Genomic DNA, 23,536 nt, shown 5'->3' with positions numbered 1-23,536 from the left:
AAGGGAGCCCTGGGTGGTAGACAATATCATAAAAAGGCTTTACGAAATGGGTAATTTCTCTATTTGGATGCCACCATCAAGAAGGCCGTATCTGAAGCCACCATACCAAGTGGTGGGATCTTGGCCCACTGGTGGGATCACAAACAGGGCCTCCTAAGTCGATCTGAAAGCATGAGTTCATCAATAATGGGGGAAGTACTCTTTTAAATATATTTGGGTCCTAAGTCATTTAGGGATTTGTATACAAATACCAACATCTTGAATCGGGCCTGGTAGCTCACAGGCAGCCAGTGGATTGCTTCAAGGATCAATGTCACATGATCCCAATTACCTAACCCACTTAACAATCTGGCAGCCGCATTCTGTACCAGCTGCTGCTCAAAGACCATCTTCAAAGGTACCCTCACATCAAGTGCATTGCACTAATGCAGTTGCGGATTTATTAGTACCTGGCTATGTGAACCTCCACCTATGCTCAACCTGTTTACTTGTAAATAAATGCAAATATTCAAAATGTAATAAGCCTCCTGTAAGGTCATCCCAAAGGACCCCAAACCCTGATAAGAGCTGCAACCCTGGAAATTCTTAGTGCTTGGGGAACTGAGTTGCATATGTCTCCTGCCACACACTACATAAGAATCAAGGTTCTGGCCCTCATTGTTTGATCTGTTAATTCCTCAGCTATAAAAGCTTTTCCATACCTCACATTGCATAGCTTCAAATTTCCTCTGAAAATTCCCTGTATAAAACTGCAGCAGATTTGATGACAGCATTGTGGATTTTGTTAAAGGCGCATGATTTTGGGGGCGTAATACTGAGAATTGATGAAAGCCATGCCCCTAATTCTTCTGCAGAAATTCGGCAGCAGTGCTGATTGTAAGCTCTTGGGACTGGAACGCTGTCCCAGCTATGCTCTGCACACCGTTATCTTGCACACCACTCTCTCTTAATAAATGCTCAGTAGTAGGGTGACCAACTGTCAGGATTTCCCTGGATTTGTCCTGGTCTTTGTTCTTTCCATGGTGTCAGGGGGGATTTTCTATCATTTTCAATAATGTCCTGGAATGACACACCTTCCCCTTTAAGGCTGCCATTAGCATGGCAGGAGGGAATGACATGCTTTCTTGAGGCACATCATTCCCCCACCCCGAGCTCCAATTGAGGTCTTAAAGGGGGAAGTGGGTCATTCGTGGACATTATAGAAAAGGCCCCAATTGGAGTGGATGGTGGTGGTACAGAATGAAATCCTTTCCCCTCCTCCACTCCAATCGGGTTCTTTAAGGTGGCGGGGGAATAACGTACTTTCTGCAGGACTCAGAAAGCTGCTTCCCCCCACACACACTAGGTGTCCTCTCTTTTGGTTTCCCAAATATGGTCACCCTACTCAGTAGGTTTAGCAGTCTTTATTCCTGGTAGTACACTCATAGCAATGAATCCCTATAAGGAAAAAAATTACGGCCCAGTGCCATCACTAATTCAATGACAATCCAGCTACAATGCTAATCTATCACAATGTCCATTCTTAGTATTTGTCAATGCAGTTTTTCTTCAACCGTAATCTTTCCATGTCTGCATATGCGCTCTTTGATTATACACAACTATTCAACAGTCATATGAAAGTAATATGAAATTGTAATATATGCAGCCATAGTGATAGCCAGTGCTAGGGTGACCATATGAAAAGGAGGACAGGACTCCTGTATCTTTAACAGTTGAATAGAAAAGGGAATTTCATCAGGTGTCATTTGTATATACTGAGAATCTGGTGAAAATCCCTCTTCATCACCAAAGTTAAAGCTGCAGGACCTATACTACAGTGACCAGATTTAAAAGCAGGCAGGGCACCTGCAGCTTTAACTGTTGTGATGAAGAGGAAATTTCACCAGGTTCTTCATATGTACAAATGACACCTGCTGAAATTCCCTTTTCAATACAACTGTTAAAGATACAGGAGCCCTGTCCTCCTTTTCATATGGTCACCCTAGCCAGTGCTGGCTTTAGGTTCTTGAGGGCTCTTGGAAAAGACACCTTTAATGGGTCTCCTCTCTTAGCGAGTCCACCTTCTCACTGCCATTGCCACCAGCTGCTTTTGCGTCTCATCCTCTATCTCATCATTGCTACCACTTGCTTGCTTGACAGGCGAAAGTGCCAGTGAGCCAGCAGGCAGTGGCATCTCCTGCTCCGCCTTCTCACCACCATCACCATCACCACCACCACCACCAGTGTCTAAGGGACAGGTGAAGAAGCAGGTTGCAATGGTGAAGATGAGGAGCGACTCCAGGGGACTTTTGTCAGTGGGGCCCAGCTGGGATGTAGGCCCTTGCCAGTTGCCCTACCATACCTACCCTGGTGATATCATGCTCCTTAGCAGCATTCCCGAACCAGATGTTTTGGACTACAACTCCCATAATTCCAGATGACTGGCCGTGCAAGCTGAAGACCAAATAATGTGGATCACAATCGTTTGGAGAAATGAAGCCTAAACAGACATGACTGCATTTGCCCATATGGTCACTGTAGGGTGACCATATGAAAAAGAGGACTGGGCTCCTGTATCTTTAACAGTTGTATTGAAAAGGGAATTCCAGCAGGTGTCATTTGTATATATGGAGAACCTGGTGAAATTCCCTCTTCATCACAACAGTGAAAGCTTCAGGAGCCCTGCCTAGCATGACCAGACACAAAAGAGGGCAGGGCTCCTGCAGCTTTCACTGTTGTGACGAAGAGGGAATTTCACCAGGTGCTGTATGGTGGCATTCCCTTTTCAGTACAACTATTAAAGATACAGGATCCCTGTTCTCCTTTCCATATGGTCACCCTACTTCACTGTCCACATCCATATCCCCACCCGCATCCAACAGAGCAGAGACCCCTGCCTTTTGTTTATGTTGCTCTGTAAGCACCCACATGCAGCAATCATGTTCTGATCATCAAGACAGTATCCTGTTCTCTCGAGTTTGAAAGGTTTGGGTCTCCTTTCAAGCAGATATTAAAAAGGTGTTACTTGAACCAGTTTGGGATTCCCCCCTCGCTTTTTTTGGGGGGGGGTGTTGAAAAGCCACTCTCCAGTTCCAATCTGACAATATATCTTCAAGTTCAAACCTATTATATCGGAGTATTTGATGCGTGGCGCTTGTCTCAATCAGAAACGGTACGTATAGAACAACAGCGAGGAGGTTTATTTTAGAAGCAAACAAAAGGAAACTTCAAAGTCATCTTGCAAAATCTCCACAAAGGTTTGGCTCCTGTTCAGTCCTAAGAATGGAGGATGGTTCTCGTTAGTTTAGTGGTACTTAAAACACAAGTATAATTAAAGAGGCAACAGGACACCACCCAGGGTGATTATTTTAGAATTAAAACATTACAGATTAGAGAGAGCTTTTTCTCCATGTCTCATCGGCAACATGAAAAACCCTCCGTTGCCGCTCGTTTTGAAAAGACCGTGGAGAGGAAGCATAATCTTGTGGTAAGGCATGGGGGTGGGATACAGGAGATAGACTCTCATTTCCTGGCTCTGCCACAGATATCCTGTCTGACCCAGGCTAAATCACCTAAATTATGTGCCTTGGCTCACAATATCTCAAAAATCCTGGTTGCAAAAGCCGTATTCATCTCTCTTGAGGCCTGATCAGAAATATGGCCAAGGGAAGGGCCATAGCTCAGTGGTTAGGGTGAGCACTTATGAATCACCAAAAAGGAGGCCAAAAGAGGACACTGATTTGAGTAAAATGTGCACATGCAGTCAGTGCAATCCAAACAATATCATCTGTTCCATGAATGCTTATTCTTCAGGCCGGCCGGCCTGTTTCAAAGCTAGCCTATATTAGATGCTGTTCCATCATTTGCTGCATCCCAATACTGTTATCAGGGAGCTCTGCCCCTAGACTCATAAGACATAGTTTTTTAGGGCTAGTTCTTATTGGTTCACGTGTCCACTGATTAGATGATGATATCCAGTAAAATAAATTGGAACTTTAAAATAGCAGTTTTCTACTGCTATTTATCATGTGCTAGTCATGCCTTACTCCCCATTTGTTTACAGGTTCATTAGATGACGCCGTGACCCTCCAGCTTCACTTCTGTGCAATTTCAAAAGTTTTTTTGAAAGCAGGAAAATACAGTATTGTTTGGGAAAGCAAAGCAAAGTGTGATTTCCTCTTATGTATTTGTGCTATTCCACTATACCAGAGTGCCACCTAGAGGTTATGTAGCAGAAAAGCAGGAAAGGAAAAGGTCCTTGTGCAGTGCTTGGATCTCAATTCTGTGCCGAACTCAACAGTAGATATGATCGATTAACAGCCTCGTGTAGGAAAGCTATTCACCTGAATGAATAGTGGCAATTTCCTTCGTACTTAAGTGCAAGGAAGGGATAATATCCCAGTGGAGAGCACATGAGTTGCAGGCAGAAGGTCCCAGGTTCATTCTGAGCAATTTCAATTTAAAAGGACCAGACAGCACATGATGTGGCAAGACCCCTCTCTGCCTGAGAGCTCTGGAAAGCAGCTGCAGTTCAGAGAAGATAAAACTGGGCTAATGGACTTGATATAAGTAAACTCAAAGTGAAACTCTTTGAAGTCGCACTGAATGCAGTGTGAGGTCAATCCTGTTGCTGTCAATGGGGAATCATCCATCCCACTGAAACAAATAACAAATAAACAAAAAAGTGGATTTATTTATTTATTTATTTAAAATATTTATTGGCCCTCTTTCAGGGCAGAAGCCCTCCCAGAGTGGCTTACAGCAATAAAACATATACAAACAGCTAAAATATTAAAAGTGATTAAAACAGAAACTCAACAAAATGCCAATAAAAACAATAAAAGCCAACAATAAAACCAGCAGCAACAACAACAGCCATATCAGAGATCATATCGAGAGAGAAGGCCAAGGTAAACAACATGTTTTCACGGCCTTCTTAAAAGCCTGCAATGACAAAGCATGGCAGACTTCTGATGACAATTGTGGGGCCACTGCAGAGAAGGCCTTCTCATGTGGGGTCACCCGTGTAACTAGTCTCACAGATCGGCAAATGAGAAGGGCCTCCATGAATGACTAACAAATAATGCTGTTACTGTTAAATTGTGATTAAATTACCCAGTTGTCATTTGCATTTTTGACTACTGTCCTAGCTACCACTACTAGGCAGAACAGAGGTATAGTTTGCGTTGGTATCTATAATACCAATGCGTACTCCATTTATTTTCCCCCACCACTCTTTCTCCTGCTTGGTAGCATCCTTTCAATAACCAACCTATACCTGGGCTTCTTGGGTAGTATCCGTTAGTTCTACATAGAAGAGACCAATTAAAATGAATGGGACTTAAGTTAGTTGTGATTAACTTAAGTCTCATTCATTTCAATGGGTCTACTCTACATAGGACTAACATTGGCTAGGTCTACACTACTGCTTTATAGAAGTATTGAAATTTACTAACTGTTGGGGCAAATTACACATTCCATATACTGGTTTCATAGTGTTAATTTCCTGCTTTTTAGTCCACATTATCCAAAATACCACAACAAATGTCATTGCGTGTCCTACAAGGTATAAATGTGCGAGAGGGATATGGCATTACCATGATGGGATTGTAACAATTTGATGCAAGGTCTGGAACTCTGTGTAGTCTACAAAATGTAAATGCAGGAAAAGTCTAGTTGTTGGTGGTGTTGGTGGTGGGGTGTATGTGTGTGTGTATAAACAACACAACAATTAGTGCATTTAAAATGGGTTGGGGGCAAGTATGCCAGTCAGTTTCTGGAAGCTGAAATAAGGTCAGCCATAAAGTCGAAGAGGCATTTGTAAGTCAGAAACCAGAAGACAAATGTATGTTGAGATGCGCACCGATCAGGAGGGATCTGGCCAACACAGCTGCAGCACTTGAGTCTGCATAGGAACAGGATCCGTTTGCAAGTGACTGAGTGGGATAATGCTAGTATACAAGACCACAGTTGGCATAGCTCCAAAGACAATAATGAAGTATCATTTAGCCGAGCAATTTATTCCACTGGTGGTCATAATTTTCTCTTTGAAGTGTGCCTCAGCCATTGCTGTTTGCAGCGGCTTTAATGGGACTCATGTTGAGCTGGTGCCATCCTGCATCTCCGCTGTGTTCTTGTGATGCTTCCTGTGGTAACCTGTTCACTCCTCCGGCATCCTAGTCCATGACCCAATCCACTTGAGAGTGTCCCCTGGCTGATTCCCAGGCCCCTTTGGTAGCCTCATCAAGGTGCGGCTGGTTAGGGGTCCTTGTTTTGTCTGTGGAGAGAGAAGCAGCATACCCCCCCCCCCGGGGGGAATGTTTAAAAGGTGGCACCTTTGTCGCCCCAAGAGACCTACTATGAATTCTGGGTGAGCATTTCTATCAGCCAATGGTCATGTAACTGCATGAGCTGAATTACAGGACAAGACCAGCAGTTTTCATTCTACAGCAGTGAGAATTTTTACTTATCTTTTGCCCTCCTACTAATGCTCATTCTTCATCACTGTTCCCATTGCGGTGGAGATCACAACCTGATTCGCCCTCCCCCCTCTTTCTGTGGGAGCCTTCCTGTCTAGCTATCACTGGAGAGTTCACGCTTAAGATATTCCCATTACTGCTGAGAGTGGATGCTCACAACAGTGCTTTCCAGGTCCACCCACTTCCACAGGAAATGTCATGAGAAAAAATGTTTTCTTAGGCCTTCCCCATTAAAATGCTATGAGAATGCGAGCTATCAATTCTGCAGTTTTATAGCATTTTGGCTGGAAGTAATGTGAGAATGTTTGGTTTCTCTTCCCTCCCCCTTCCCTCTCCCATTATTTTCGGCAGAAAGATCCTGAGAATATTGTTAGATGCAACACTTCAGCATTGGAAAGAATTCCAGAATGGATGTGGCCACACAATACTAAAATATGCTTCCGGTTGACATTGGGTAGACGTACAACCTGTCTTTGCTGTGATGTTAATGGCAATAGTTGAACATGAAGTCTTGTTCACATTTGAGTTCACTGAAATCCTGATTGATTGAAATAGCCAATTCATTTCCTCAAGACATACGCCTGGTGAAAGAATCCAGATTAGGGTCTATTGCCATTATGGCATTTCTATGATTTACACACAGTTTCTGGCTGCCTGTTTTCTCTTCTATCAGACCACATAGGGAGGTGGAACTTAGCTGCAGAGAAATACAAATAGAATGGTGAAGGAAACCTATGCACCCTGCTGCAAAAAAGTCATTCTTCTATTATTATTGTTATTATTATTATTACTAGTAGTAGTAGTAGTACTACTATTAATAGTAGCAGTATATTTAAATTTCTTAGATGCCTTTCTAAAAAACCCAAAACAAAACAAGACAATTTACAATAGAATTAGAACATACAAAGTTTAAAACGGCTACAACAACTGTCCATGAAAATAATAACAACTAAATAAAAAACCACATAAAACAACTAAAACATCAGTAACAGTGAATCGACCGATCCATTGAACATCCCATTGTACGCCATCACATGCCTGGGAATTGAAGAAAGTCTTAACCTGGTGCCACAAAGATGGCAATGTTGGCATTGGGTGAGCTGCATGGGGGAGAGCATTTCGTAATCGAGGGGGGCACCTCTGAAAAGACCCTCTCCCTTCTTGCCATCCTCTGAACCTTGCTTGGAGAAGGATCCTAGTGAAATCAGACACAATAACACAACAAACATATACTTTATACACAAGCAAGCAACAAAGAAATCCTGCATTTTTATGTCAGTCAATCTTTGCTTAAAACTGAAGGTCATCACAAAACAGGAGACAGAAAAACACAAATCCACAATAAGAGGGTCAAAATCAGATCATCTTCACCACTAATATGATTTTACATTATTATTATTATTATTATTATTATTATTATTATTATTATTTATTTATTTATTTATATAGCACCATCAATGTACATGGTGCTGTACAGAGTAAAACAGTAAATAGCAAGACCCTGCCGCATAGGCTTACATTCTAATAAAACCATAATAAAACAATAAGGAGGGGAAGAGAAGGCAAACAGGCACAGGGTAGGGTAAACAGGCACTGGGTAGGGTAAAACTAACAGTATAAAGTCAGAACAAAATCAATGCATAATACATAATACATAATACAAAATTCCATCTAATCTTAAACTCGACAGTGGCAGATAACAAAACTTCATATGTAACATTCTCAAAATCTGACATTTTAGGGCAAGAATCTCTCTCTCTCTCTCTCTCTCTCTCTCTCTCTCTCTCTCTCTCTCTCTCTCTCTCTCTCTCTCTCTCTCTCATCTATCTATCTATCTATCTATCTATCTATCTATCTATCTAATCAGCACCCTATATAACGGGAAGTACAACAACTAATAAATACAGAGATACCCCCTTTCTTCCCACCCACAAACAGAGACATTGGTCCCATGGAACTTTAAGGGTGCAATTTTACATGTTGTTTGGTAGCCTACAAGTAATGGCTGGGATCTGAAGGTCTCTTTGGCAAATTCACTTGGACAATTCCATTTTCTGTATCTTGCTGCTGATTTTGGAGTTGCATTGGACACTATTTCAAAAGGTCCCTTGACTTAAGGCAGATTTCCCCAGGTGCTGTGGTAAGAGGGAATTTAAGAAACTTAGTATGTGGCGCTTTGATTTCCATTGACTGTATGTATGCATGTATGATAGGGTGCTGATGTTTAATTATGGCCTTCTAGTCACTATTGACCAGCATGTCATGCTTCTTAGGAGTAACATGATTTTGAAGCAGAATCCTATGATATTGTTATGCTCTCCCCACTTCTTCAAGTGGTAAGAAGTTCCAAGGGTGCAGCACTTATCCAGGTTCAGCTTCCTTTAGAAGGAGAACATTGGAGGCTCTAAACATTTTGGAATATTTGAGTTTATTTACAAATATACAGACTGAGCAGTCCAACCTGCAGCCCAACCTATTGTCCCCCCCTTCAGATCCCAGGGAAAGGAACCCCAGATGTTCTTAGCTCACAAAACTCAGTTCAGTTGTCTTTGGCCTAATCTACACCAAGCAGGATATTGCACTATGAAAATGGTATGAAAGCAGTATGTAAAAGGCAGCAGCCACACCAAGCAGGATATAGTGCTCTGAAAGCGGTACAGGGTTTCTTTTCACACAGAGACCTAGGCCTTAGCTAGACTTAAGGTTCATCCCAGGATCGTCCTGGGGTCATCCCTGTTCATGTAAATGACACACAGGATATCCTGGGAGCAGGCAGGGATGACCCCAGGATAAACCTTAGGTCTAGCTAAGGCCCTAGATTACATCGTCCTTCACTGGATGCCCCCTACCTTCTTCTCTGCATAGCTTTTCCTATTCAGAACATCCCAGAATTGTTGTGTATCAAGAAGCAGTCATCTAACAAATAGCTCCCATTGAGTCACCCCTCCTGAATATCCTGGACTAATAACCCTCCTTTGTCAACTCCAACTCTGGCCAGGTATTGCCTATCAAACCACAATGATAGCCCTATTCAGAGAAACCTTATAGGAAACCCATAACAATATATCGATTACACATTATCTGTCTGTCAATCTGCCTGTCTGTCTATCTAATACATATTTATCCTTCAATAAAGCACAGAAGTTTAAATTCAATGGTTGCTTTCTGAATAACCTGCAATTACTAGCTTTCGCTATGAAAAATAACACTCCCGTTTCCATATTAATTTGCAACATGACAGAGGACCTTAGTTAGGAAGCATTTCTGTGGGTGTGCTTGTAATCATAACGGATTTCTCAATAACCAGAAGGTGGCACTGCACTGTAAATTAGTTAAAACCAGGAATGGAGCTTTGAGGAGCCCTTCTTTTTGATACTTCCCATTTAAAAAACAAAACAGTGTGGGGTATTTGATAATCAGAAATACACTTTAAAGCAACAGAGGTGAAAAATAAGAGCTAGAAAGTGGTTCCCCATATATACAAACGAGGAGTTGAAGTGATCCACTGCTTGATAGTGCCTTTGTGTGGAAGGTCATCTTCATTTATAGAGACGGGCTTTCTCAGAGACTACCATTTCCCCAGGAAAACTGTGCTGCCATCACCAACTTCAGAGAACATCGCCCTGTGATCACAGTATTCTGGTTTCTCAGTGCTCCAACTCCTCAGGGCTGTTATTATTATTATTACCGTATTTCTTCGATTGTAAGACTCCATCGATTGTAAGACGCACACTAATTTCAGTACCACCAACAGAAAAAAAAAAAAAAAAAACCTAGTCACACCCGTGATTCTAAGACACCCCCCATTTTTAGAGATATTTATATGGGGGGAAAAGTGTGTCTTAGAATCGAAGAAATAGGGTATTATTTATTTATATAGCACCAACAATGTATATGGTGCTGTACAAAATATACAAATAAAACAGCAATACCCTGCCTAGTGGCTTACAACCTAAAATCACATTAAAACACATTAAATTGTTTTTTGGGGTTTTTTTTTGCTGTTTAAATTGTTTTAAATTTTATGTTATTTTTTCTGTTTTATTATAAGGTTGTATCTGTGGTTTGTAATTTTTATACATTGTTGTGAACCACCCAGAGAGCTTCAGCTATTGGGTGGTATAGAGCTGAATAATAATAATAATAATAATAATAATAATAATAATAATAATAATATTCCTCTACATGTGTGTAGTTTGGGCCTTTACCTCTTATCTTTTTGGTGTTCTACACTCTTTCAATCTAGTACTTGTGTCCATATCTCCCAGTGTATGGGGGTAACCCGCCTCTGTTATCTTCTATATCAGGAGTGGGCAACCTTTTTTTTTTCTTTCGGAGGAATCTGTCAGGGGCTGCATGTCAGCAGTGAGCAGGGCTGAAGCTGTGGGGGAGGGCTGCAGGGTCAAACATGTGTGGGTCAGCCCTGAAAGAAGCCCTCTACCTTCGAGAAGGAACACAGAAGACACATCAGCAGAATATGGGGATGCTTGTATGTATTTTTTTTAATTATTTATATCTAACCAATCCCTTAGACATAACATGCTTTTGACAAATATATATATATGGTAAAGTTATAAACATACAACCAAAATATCTCATGTAAGTTATACATATATGGGTAGGCAGTGTCAATAAGACAAAACAGAGCTGGGGAGAATGTATTCCCTCCTGGATTTTAGAACAGGGAAGATGGGGTATTATTTCTGAAAGGGAAAGAAAAGGTATTTTCGTCCTTGTCTAATTGCGATATGAGCACCACCTATAGGTTATGTAGTAGAAATGCAGGAAAGGAAAAGTTCTTTGTACTGAGCTCAGATCTCATTTCTGTGATGCAACTGAAAACAGATTCAACTAATATGGGTCCAGGTTATCTGAAAGACCATATTCTCTCATATGAGCCTGCCCATGCTCTGAGATCTTCTGGGGAGGCCTTTCTCTCAGTCCCACCAACATCCCAGGCATGCCTGGTGGATATACAGGAGAGGGCCTTCTCAGTGACTGCTCCAAGGCTCTGGAACTCCCCTCCCAGGGAGGCTAGGCTGGTTCCCTCTGTACTACACTTTCGGAGGCAGGCAAAAACCTTTTTTTGTTCCAGCAGGCTTTTGGAACTACTCCAGACCTGTGTTAATGTATTGGATTACATTACATCCTGCTTGTTAGCTATTGAGCCATTTACAAGGTTATGTTATTATCCTATAAAGCCCTAAACAATTTGGCACCAGGATAGCTAGCAGACGACCTTTCCTTATATACACCCAGATGACATTTATGATCATCAGAAGAGGTCTTGCTCGTCATTCAAAAACAAACAGAACGTCGCCATGAAAAACCTCAACAGCAGGCCTTCTCTGTAGCGGCACCCACCATCTGGAAAACACTCCCTTGTGCGGTTTGGGAGGCAGAAAATGTAACAGCCTTTAAATGCCTCCTGAAAACATATCTTTTTAGACAGGCTTTCCCTGGTATAAAACCATCCTTATGCTGGTTTTATACGATATTTTTACATTTTTTTTAAAAAAAAAGTTTTAAATCTTGACTTGTATGTTATGGTTTTAATTGTAAACTGCCCATAGAGCCTCAGCCATTGGGAAGTATAAAGATGTAATAAATAAATAAATCCTGTAACACACTTGAACTGTTACCTGAAGCCTTTTGAAAACTGTTCTGCATAGTGGCCATAAGATTATCTGTCTGTCTGTCTGTCTGTCTGTCATCTATCTATCTATCTATCATCGAGAGGTCTTTCAGGTAAAAAAAGCAATTCGGAAGAATGATAGTTGGTATAAAGTGGAGCCACTGAATTGTGGACCTTGCCCTAGATCAGTGGTTCCCAATTAGCTAACTACTGCAGACCCCTTGTTTTTCAAATGCCAAGCCATGGACCCCCTACTTTTGAAAAAATTGTTATCTCTATGGTAGTTACCTGTGCAAAGCAAATTTTTTGGAAAAAATAAGGGGTAGCCCCTAATAAGCAAAGAATTTTAGGTATACTAAAAAACAGACCATAAAATTTGTGATATTACCAAGCAAAAATGTCTCTTTTTGTCCCCAACAATCCCTTCCACATCCAGTTCAATATTTCCTACTTTTAATCTCAAATCTGGATCAACATCGAGCCGATTTCTATGCTTGTTCTTCATATAACAAAATGTCGAAAACGTTTGTTCACAAAGAAATGTGGAACAAAAGGGCACTAGATAATTCAAAGCTTTTTCACCTAACTTCTTATAATCAGGAAAAACCTTCAGCCAGAATTGGTCGAGTCTATATTCTTTGAAAAATGATTTCAATGAACCATCACAAGTCACGTCAGCAAGTGCATCTTGCTGTTCCGCAGATAGAGTTGTTAGTTGTACATCACCACATTCAAAAGGATTCCTTATCCATGAGTTTTCAGGATTAGGTGCAGGGAAGTAATCTCTGAAGCTAGCTGCTAAATCACGCAGGTGCTCAGTGATGTTATATTTTACTTCTGGTAGGAATTCGTCATCAGTGGACTCCAGAAATGAATGGTGAATATGTGCATGGTGCCACGGAGCCCCCAGGTGGGTTACGCAGACCCCTTGGTGTCCGCAGTCCCCCAATTGGGAACCACTGCCCTAGATTATCTGTGGCCCAATTCCAGCTCTTCTATAGACTTGTTAGCTAGCTTTTGCCAAATCATTTTCTTTTGGCTTTAGTTCCCTCGTAATGGCAACCCAGGCTGTTGTGAGGTTGACTGAATAAACTGCTTTGTAAAGGACTTTGCACTGAGAAGAGTCCTGCGGGATCAGACCCAAAGTCAGTCAGTCTATCTATCTATCTATCTATCTATCTATCTATCTATCTAGTCCAGCATTCTGTTTCCTATAGGAGCCAACTAGACACCCACAGAAAGCCCACAAGCGGAACACATGGGCAATGGCCCTCTCCCACTGTTCCATGGCAACTCTTCTTGAGAGACGTACTGCCACTGATCTCCATGAATTTCCCATCCCCCTTTTAAAGCTTTCAGAGCCGGTGGCCATCCCCACATCCTGTGTGAGTGAATTCCACAGTTGAACTAAGAAGTACGTCCTTTTCTCTCTCTCGAATCTCCCATCATTCAGCATCGTAGGATGACACCAGATTCTAGTATTGTGTGAGCACAAAGGAGGGAGGGAATTTCTCTATCCACTTTCTCCACACTATTCATAATTTTATACACCTCCATTATGTCCCCCCATTCATCATCAGCATCGGTTATGATTAATAATAGATACTTACATACAATTAATTATAAATGGTTATGATGATTACAGCTGGTATTGAAAGTTACTGAAAGGGTGCAGTCAACTAGCTATGCTTTCCCCGTCTTTCACAAAACCCTTTTATCCACTGTAAACCAGACAGATATTGATCCATCTCATCAAGATACTCATGATGCTCCAGGAGAAGAACCTTATTTATTTATTTATTTATTTATTTATTTATTTGTAATACTGGAGAAAAGACATTAGGTAGCTGGAATATAAAGCAATTTTTTTCTTGAGCAGATGGATAAACCATAAATTGGCACTCTAGCAGCCAAATAAAAATGATCACAAACTCATCCACTCGTAGACCGGCTTCGCACGATGAAAGAGGGAAAATAAACCACCGTGGCTCATTTTTCCTTCCCATGCATGTCGGTTGCAAGCTGCCTAATTAGCACAATTTCTCTTACTGGGCACAGGCTGTCATGATATACAAATCCAGCAAGGCTGGCTGGCTGGGATGGTTCCATCCTGAAAACCATGGCTTGTTCTAGGGTTACAAGATGGTTTGTAAAACACCCCAGCCAGCCACCCTCACCCAGTTCAGATGTCATGACAAACTGTACCCAATGAAGGTAATTATGTTAATTAGGTGTCTCATGACTGCCATACACATTATATGCTTTTAGACGCCAGGTGAAGACCTTTTTATTCTCCTAGTATTTTAACAGTCTATAAATAAATTTTAACTTGGTGTTTTAAATTTGTAATTTTGCATTGCTGCTGTTTTTATCTGGTTGAGCGTTTATATTGTATTTTGTACTATGGTTTTATACTGTTGTTTTTATACTTCGAATGTTTTTAATTTTTCTGAACCGCCCAGAGAGCTCCGGCTATTGGGCGGTATAGAAATGTAATAAATAAATAAATAAATAAATAAATAATACACAGATAGAGAAAACAAGCCCAGTGGCTTATTTTCCTCCATGATCATGTGAACTCGCCTATATGAAGCATACCTTGGCTGATGGGAAAGGCCAATGATAACACAGCCTCTCCTCAAGGTCTGTTCCCTCCATGCCCCTCTAGATTCATGAGAGATTGCAGCTGAAACAAATGCACACAGTAATTTGAACAAGCTGAAAGGATATATGCCTATGTAACCCCCACAAACAATATTCATACTGTAAATAGCATTATCAACAAACCTAAAGATACTGGTAACCCAAATTGCTTTGCAATTGGGCAGAATTATGTTACCAACCTCTGTCAAAACCTGGCAGTCTAAGAACATTGTTCGGAGGGCCTGTTATTCCAGAAGTGCATCTAGCCTTCTATCCACATAAATTGAAATTATACATGGTTTGAAACGGGGTGGGTAGCTATATAGTATTTGATTGCATAATTGGAGCTAAGAGGACTATCTCTATTTCATATTTGGCTTATTATGCCAACTAATTTTGTTGATCTTCTAAAAAGATATTACGTTATCTAAAGGGGAAACTGTACTGAAGCAAAGAATTCTGTGACAGAAACATACAGGATTTCACATGAAATCATAATCTGCTGACTTGATATTGGCATTAACTTACCTAATAAGATTTCCTGCATTAATATAATTGGCTATAAAATTAGACCACATCTCGGTGAACGCTTTGAGTTCACCAGCACAGAACTTCCTACTGGATTATTATTTGCAGGCTTGTCAGTCAGGTGCTCACCGTTCCTTTAAAGTTTAAGCCTTATTAACCTACACACTGGATTTGACTGTTGATAGGCCATAACAAACAAAGAGAACCCAAGCTCAGGTTCCAAATCCTGTCATCCCAGTTCAGAGGGTCTCCACAAACCCCCCTGGAAGAGATGAAAGGATCACTCAGATGTCTGATTATTCAGACATACAAGTTATGAAGGGACATTGGTTCAGGGTTTTGTTTTTCTTTTAAAGTTAGCGGAGTTCCCTGAGCAATGGAATCATTTTTTGGTTTGTTTATTTTTTAATTGCTCCGTATCAATCTCAACACAAAGTTAGCATTCGTTTTGGAGGCCCAGTCTTCACAGGCGGTGTCAAATGCCATGCTGGGAACACCATATGCAAGATCTGGATTGAACACATGGTTGGCAAAAGCAGCAAAATTCAAGTTGCGCCATGCCAAGGTTGCCCAGATACGGGCAGAGAGCAGGAATGCTTTCATCTGGTTCGCAGTGTGGTTAGGGGATCGCCACAACTTGGTAATATTTTAAGTATAAGGCACAGTTTTAGGTTTTGGTACAGTTACATATATTGCTATATGGTTCTGTGCACTGCATTGCAGCCTTAGGTCCAGATGTTTGGTCAGTGGATTACTGGCAATCCCTCTCACCAATTCAGTAGGATCAGACCCAGCACCTTCCGGTGTCCCAGCCTGACACTACATGTGCTTGGACCCTCATAACAGTGCCCAGTCTAGAGCTGTGTGCAAATGGCCTTTCAAAAATCCTCCAGCCTATTTTTAGGCAGAGAAATTGGGGGATAATTTCACCAAATTTCTCCCAGGGGAGGAGAAATTCTCCAACAGTTTCTCATAGATAGGGCTCAACATGGTCAGGCATTGTAGCAAAGATTCTTTCTTTTTTTCATAAGAATTTTTGGTTTATTACACTGCTACTGCAAGTGGCGACAGCAGCAATTATGTTGAGGCATCCACTTTTTCTGAGGCAGAATTTCTTTGGGGTTATGAGCTTATCTAATCACTGTGAGGTGACTGAGGGTGCTGTGTGTGTGTTCTCTCTCTCTCTCTCTCTCTCTCTCTCTCTCTCTCTCTCTCACACACACACACACACACACACACACACACACACACACATTTTTCCATTCCTCTGCAACCTTCCAGGTCACCTGCCATTCCTGAACTGAAAAAGCCCCATGGGAGGAATTACCTCATGATGTCTTCCTCATGATGGCTTTAACTGAAGTGCAGGAAGCTGAGGAGGCTATAGGCGGACAGAGAGCAATGTATACTCTCTGTACACTCCATGGCCACCTTATAAATAAAGTAAGCACAAAAGAACCCCAAACCCAACACATGAGAATTTCTCTGAAATTTCTTTTCCTTTGAATTTCTTTTCAAAAGCAATTTCTTTTCTATCAAACTGAATGAGAATAGTCGAAAAACATGTGGGAGACATTTTCAGCACAGCACTAGCCCAATCAAGCCCTCTCTGTCATTCCTTTTTCACTTAATACACATTTCCAATCATTCCCAGCAACTCTGGATAGTGTCAGGCAGGGCTGGTGCCAGACTCCTGTGGGCCCTCAGTGTAGTGTTGACAATGCCCCCACCACTAAAGCCCACCACCCGTTTGCCACCACAACAGCCCCATCACCCCCCACACCACCCTCTGCTTTGTCTCAATATTGGGATTAATTTACCTAATGAGATTTCCTGCATGAATTAATGGGCTATAAAATTAGATCACATTTTAGTGAACGCTTTAAGTTCACCATCACAAAACGTCCCACTGGATTATTATTTGCAGGCTTGTCAATCAGGCACTCATAATTGCTTTAAACCTATGAAGCCAGTCCTCTTTAGAGGGGTGGGGAGTGGCATCATATGGCAAACTCCCCCCCCACACACACACACACTGCAACCTACAATGCATGTAGAAAGCTCTGCATGTAGACCTATGTGGAAAAGGTTGGGGCTGTGCTTGTTGCTACACTGGCCTTATCTACACCAAGCAGGCTATTGCACTATGAAAGTGGCATGAAAGCAGGATATAAAAGGCAGGAGCCACACTACTGCTTTATAGTGGTATTGAAGTGCACTGACAACTGTTGGGGCCCATTGACACATACCATATACCGCTTTCATACTGCTATATCCTGCTTGGTTTGGCTCCTGCCTTTTATATACCGCTTTCATACCACTTTCATAGCGCAATATCCTGCGTGGTGTAGATTAGGCCACTGTCTCTCCCTTCTCCATATACATTAATTCTGCCAGATGAAATCTCTGAAGAAGGCAATAGTTAGGGTGACCATATTTTGGAAACCAAAAAGGAGGGCACCCCAACATGGCCGGCCCCCGAAGGGGCGTGCCCAGCCCAACATGGCCGAGCAGGGAGTAAAATCCGGATCTCTTGACTCTCAGTCCAACACTCTAGCTACTACATCACAATCCATAAGTCAAACATTTAATATACTAGCAATATTAATTGGCTAGCGAATGAGAAATTCAGGTTAATCTTGGTTAACATTGTGGTTATGATTAGGCAGCGTAGCATAATCCTACTCAGAAGTAGGATCGCAGCCTAAATAGTTTAAAGGACACAAAAAGATAGCAAAGTGCACAGCATCTTTTTTTTTTAAAAAAAATAGTGCCCTAGTTTTACACAAAATATTGACTTTATATTGGCATCTAGTAATCCTGAAGCAAGTGTAAAAGTGCAAACTATGTAGCAACACTGAGCAGTCATATAGCATCTTCAGGCTACACTTTATAGCATTTCCCTCATTTTTTAAAAAAAATATAACAGTGTACAAGATTCCCTTAGAAGTTACTATTAAGAAACACATTCAAACAAAAATACAAAACCAGCAGGACTTGCAGCTGATCTACTCATGGTTACTGAGCATGCTCAGGATCCTTCCAGCCACAGCCTCCCTCCATGCTCCACAGATGAAACCATATAACCCATTCCACAGTGCACCAAACAGAGCAGAAACAACCCAGTGCTCCAGTCCGGGATGCCTGCAGAGCAGACAGCTCCAAATGATTCCAGCAAATACATTAAGATTACACACTGACCTCATAATTCATTAATGTTATTTTAAATAAAAGTAAGTATTCTTTTTATTTGTCTTTTGAGCTGTGAGAGACTCTAGGGTTCACAATGGACAGGCATCCTCCTGCCCCTTGTCAACAGCTGTGCAAAAAGAATTCAAAAGACGAATCGATCTTTATGCAACCTTTTAAAAAAATCTTTCAGTAGGAGGGTCCCACACTGGGAGGACACGGTCCTTTGGCTTTCAGAACCTGGGTCCAGTTGCTGTACTAAAAATATACCTTTTAAATATAGGAACCGATGTTTGAATGAGTCTGGCAGGATTCTTGTATTTATTTATTTATTACATTTCTATACCGCCCAATAGCCAGAGCTCTCTGGGCGGTTCTTGCATTCACTGATAAATATATACCAGCATTGCTCCCATTATAGGAATGGTCAGTTGGGACCAGGCCCCTTTAGGTCGTGTACTGCTCTACCACCTACATTTCCCCCAATAATTTAAGCACTGCATACAGTAAGAGCCATGGAGTTGAATGGGACACACTCCCAGGTAAATGTGGAGAGGACTGCAGTCAAAGTATCTATTTGGGGTTTAAACTGAGTGATGTCTCATCAGGATACAGAACCCAACTATCCCACCAATCACAATCCCAAGGCGAGGCCCATTTGTGGATTATAAAGTATAATAAAGAAAGCAGGGGGTGTCCATGAGCATGTGTAGAGTGTTGATTTCCCTCACCACCCACCACCCCAGACAATGAACTGAAGAAACTGCTCATAGCTAAACTTTTAGATTTCAGGGTTCTGGAGGCAAATCCAGACAGGCTTGAACCCCATTCCACCCCTCCTCTTTCCAGAAATTTCTAGCAGGGGCTTCTTGGGCCAGTTCTCTTTCTGTCCCACTCTGTCCTACCTGGGCATACCTGGGCATAATCATCATATCACCAGTTGCCCGTCTCTTTCATGCAGGTGCCGTAGGCTTGGTTGATGTGCCAGCCAGTGCTAGAGAAGTCTGGGTCCCATCCAAGGCAGCAGCAGCTATCTTCATGTGCTGGGCAGTGGCTCCACCAGACCAGAAACAGGATAGGTGCTCGCTGCCACCGCTTGCCAGGACATGCCTGCTGATGCACCTGCCAACAACAGGCTGGGCCGCAGCTCTAGGTAGCACCAGGCCACCGCCGTTGGTTTGGCTGGCCAGCCGGCAGGCAACATCACTGCCAGACTGGGCTGTGGCTCCAGGCCACCCACCAATGTACCCGCCAACACCAGACTGGGCTGTGGCTCCAGGCAGGGCCGAGCCAGCAGGGCCAAGTTGTCTGCACCAATGGCCCATGGGAAGGGCTGGAAGGGCTCATTTCTGGAAGTGTGGAAATGAGCCCTCCCAGCCCCTCCTGCCCAGTGATCCAGGCCTTTCCTTGGCCAGTGACATTACATCAGTCAGATGGCCCATGGAAGGGCTCGTTCTCAGACGTGTGGAAATGAGCCCTCCCAGCCCCTCCCGCCTGGCAACCTGGGCCTTCCCTTGTCTGGGGCAATCACAATTTTTCTTGTATTTTTAAAATTCAATGTTAATACGCCGCAGGATATCATGCATATTGTAAAGATTAAAAAAATGACTACTGTTAATGCTTCTACTGGCTACTGTAGAAGGTCCACATAAGATAGGTGTGAGGGAGGGGAAAAAAATTCAGCTTTCACAGTTACTTTTTCTTAACAGGCCGGTCCATAATGACCACCCAGACTGAAAGACAAAGTGAGAGGAAGTCTCAACCATTTCCTCACTTGCTGGCATTATCCATGGACGTTGAATGACCAAAAATAGTTCCCTTCAGATCGTAACCTATCACATCTCCCTTCAAAACCAGGGCATGGTCTGCCTGGTAATCCCCCCATTCTTTGTGGTGATGTTTCACCTCTTTTCTGGAATGTCTAGTTGGTGCTGGTATCAAGGGTAGGTATGGATAGGCCAAGGGTCCTCACCCCAGCGGGGGCCCACTGATGATACCTCCCTGGACTTGTTCTTCCTCTTCATCATTGCAGCCTCTTTGTTCACCTGCCTCTTGTTCTGGCCCAGAAACAGTGTCGGTGAGATGAAAGAGCAGTAGATGCCACTGTCTAGTCGCTCACTGGCTCTTTACATGTCAAGGAAGCAAATAGCAGTGATGAGAAAAGGGATGAAGAGCATTAGCAGCTGGTGGCAATGGCAATGAGAAAGTAGACTTGCTGAGGGACAGGGCCCATTAGGGCCCTCAAAAACCTGGAGCTGGCACAGCATCCGCATGATTCCCACAACCACTTTTACATGGGGATATTAGGATAGCCATCCAGCCTATCTTACAAGAGGACACTTGCATTTTCTCTCCGTCTGCCTAGTGTCCTCATTCTCTATTTATGGCCTGGATCAGATACACCTATTTTCTGAGAGATGGTGAAAACTTATATTGAAGAAAGCACTGTTGGAAGTAGGGATGGCCAAATTCCCTTGAGTCCTGTTTGAGCTCTGTTCACTGGACTTCTGCCAGTTGCCTGACCCCAGCGTGCTTGCGGCAGAAGCTGCCAGATGATCTATGAGGACCCAGCAAGAGCTCATGGGGATCCAGAAGGAGAGGCAGGTAATAAAAAATATTTTTTGTGTATTATTATTATTATTATTATTATTATTATTATTATTATTATTATTATTATTATTTCTTACCTGCCCCTCCATCCTGATCAAGGCAGGGAAAAACAGTAAGTATAAAATACATAAAATACTGATTAAAAACATAGTATACATTGTTAAAATTTCCTTAAAAAATCCTAAAAGCATCCTAAAATGTTGTTGTTGTTGTTGTTTGTTGGGGGTTTTGTCCACAAGCTGCGATTTCTGCAAATTTGCGCCTTGGAATATTTATGGAAATTGCCAAATCGTGGCCATAAATAGTGCAATTTGCACAAAAATGCAGGTGTAAAGGACCATCTTCACCCACAATTTTGCCCAAGGTTTTGCGTAAATTGTGATTTCTGTAAATGTTCCCAGCCACGAATTTGCGCAAATCAGGATTTGCACAGGAAACTGCGAGCTTGCCCAACTAGGCACATACTGAGTTGAGCCAGCTCAGGGATCTGCAAACTGGTGTCCAAGGGGCCAAACTGGCAAAAACTCGCCAACTTCACCCACAAAACAGTTTTCACCCGCATCCCTCCTTGCAAGGTCATTGGACCTGGATTAAAACCCTGCTCTTACTTTCTTTTTAAAACAAAACCAGAAAGAAAGCTAATTTCATTCTGAAATGCACAGATTTGCTCAAATTGCTGTCATCCAAAAGCAAATGATCAGGAGACGCCCAAAAAACATAGTTTAGGAAATGCAGAGCGTCTGCAGAGCATAGAATACAAAGCTGATGTTGTTGAAAGGAGGAGGGAAGTTAATCAGCTAAGGAATGCCTGTGAAAGACCAAGAGCAGCAGATACCTAAACCTTGAACTTCCCTGCTTCCCTGCATTTTTGCATGCCCCCCAAAGGAAAGAGGCAACCAAGGGAATTTATTAACTTTTAACTTAATTAAGTAGCTGCTGAGCCACTCTCTTGCCTTAAAACAGGCCATTTTTCTTTTTAGATTCTTGCAAAGCAAAAGAGGAAAAGAAAACCTCCAAATGGCTGGAACTCCAGTGGGGATTTTCTATAGAAGTAACATGAACCTCTTATCTTTTAAAGTGAGATCAAGACGTTCTTTAAGGGAAACTACTGTTCATGAGATTCGCCTGCAGATACATCTGGGAGAATAATTCCTGTGGAATGTAGAGGCCTGTGTGTGTATGTATGTATTATTCCCTTCCTCCCTTTAAGAAACTGAGGGAACCCCTCCCTTTTTAGGGTGAATTTACTTTTACTTTTCGTGAGGTGCCTTTTCTGGAAACATGTTTACACTTGCACACACTTATGTAGGGAAGTGGTTAATCATAATCATCTTTCTCAATGGTTGCCATTATAAAAGATGATCACCAAATTTCAAAGTGTTTATGGAATATGATGTTTCCACAGCTGAGGAAAGCCTTTACAAAACCTAGGTTCCAGCAGATGCCAGGTGGAATCTTTAACAACATATTTCTGTAAGGCTGGCTTCCCTTGACCTGGTGCGCTCCCAGGGCCGGTGCTACCATAGAGGCCACTCAGGCAGCCGCCTAGAGCACCAAGGTAAGGGGGTGCCGAAGCGAACCCGAAGCGAAGGTGCCCCCTTACCCACCCAGCTGAAGTGAAGCCACACCCACCCGCCCACTCCAGCGTCCTGGCTTCGCTTTGGTTGGGTGGGCGCCCAGCCAAAGCGAAGCCAGAACGCTGGGGTGGGCGGGTGGCTTTGGAACAGCGTGCCTGGAAGTAGCTCTCCCAATGCGGCTTCCGGCTGGGTGCGCCATTCCAAAGCCGTCCCCTCGCCCCAGCGTCCTGGCTTCGCTTCGGCTGGGCAGGCAAGAGGGCACCCTGTGCCTAGTTACGCTGGGGTGGGTGTGGGTGAAAGCAGCTCAACTGCCTAGGGCGCAAAATAGTCTGGCACCGGCCCTGTGCCCTCCAGATGTTTTGGACTACAACTCCCAGCATTCCTGACCATTGACCATGCTGGCTGGGCACCAGCTGTAGGCAACAGGTGGGGAAGGCTAATCAAATTTGTGAAGATGTGTGCATAGAGGACTCAAGCCATTATATATTGTTTTATCCATTATATGACTGTCCGAGGACAAAATGTCTGTCCTACTGTGCAACTCAATCTACTGGGTAGTTAATATCCAATGAAGTAGCATTCATATTTATAGATGATCATGGGTTGTACCTAATGTTAGTCTAACATAGGTTCCTTTCATTTGAATGGGTCTACTCTAAGCAGGACTAATATTGAATACAACCCTCTAAATGTATATTCTATGAAGTTGCATTAGTGCAAGAGAAACTAAGATAATTTCACAATATCTTGGAGAAAGTGTGCATGATACTTTCTCCATTTTCCTGGGATAACTGTGGCCACGGTCCCAAGACCATCCCGAGAACCGTGGCTGGTGCGGGTGCCCGACCCACCTTCCCCCCTGTGAGTGGCGGGGCCAGGCATGGAACTGTTTGTGG

Source organism: Elgaria multicarinata, chromosome 4 (assembly GCF_023053635.1).
Source record: "Elgaria multicarinata webbii isolate HBS135686 ecotype San Diego chromosome 4, rElgMul1.1.pri, whole genome shotgun sequence".
Lineage (NCBI taxonomy): Eukaryota > Metazoa > Chordata > Lepidosauria > Squamata > Anguidae > Elgaria > Elgaria multicarinata.
Note: the sequence above shows the minus strand (reverse complement) of the source record.